This window comes from Tupaia chinensis, unplaced genomic scaffold (genome assembly GCF_000334495.1).
Source record: "Tupaia chinensis unplaced genomic scaffold, TupChi_1.0 Scaffold000129_1, whole genome shotgun sequence".
In the NCBI taxonomy this organism is placed as follows: domain Eukaryota; kingdom Metazoa; phylum Chordata; class Mammalia; order Scandentia; family Tupaiidae; genus Tupaia; species Tupaia belangeri.
The window spans coordinates 147090-147589 of record NW_006159598.1 but is presented as its reverse complement, the minus strand read 5'-3'; positions in this window follow the sequence as shown (position 1 = coordinate 147589).

Genomic DNA, 500 nt, shown 5'->3' with positions numbered 1-500 from the left:
AGAGACAGAAAGCGAGAAATCACCCCCCAGGGGGGATGGTCACGCCGCAATCCCTTCTCCTCCATTCTCCTCTCGGGATCTTGGGCACGCACGCACACGCGCCCGGCGTGAGTTTAAGCCACCGGGTCCAGGGCTCGAACCGTAGTCAACTACATGGGAGTCCAGCGACATAGCCATTATGCCAACTGGTGGTCCCTCTTTCCATTTTTGCCTCCATCTCTCTCATCTCTACCTCTCCATCTGTCTCTCCCCTCCAATCTCTCTCCCTCTGCCTCCATCTCTGTCCCTTCTTCTGTCTCTGTCTCTCTCCATCTCTGCCTCCAACTATCTCAGCCTCCATCTCTGTCTCTCCCCTCCAATCTCCCCCTCCTCGCTCTCCCCCTCTCTTTGCTCTCCCCCTCCTCGCTCTCTCTCCCTTCCTCCATCTCTGTCTCTCTTTCCATCTGTCTCTCTCCATCTGCTCCCTACAGTTCTGTCTCTCTCTCTCCCCATCTCTCTTT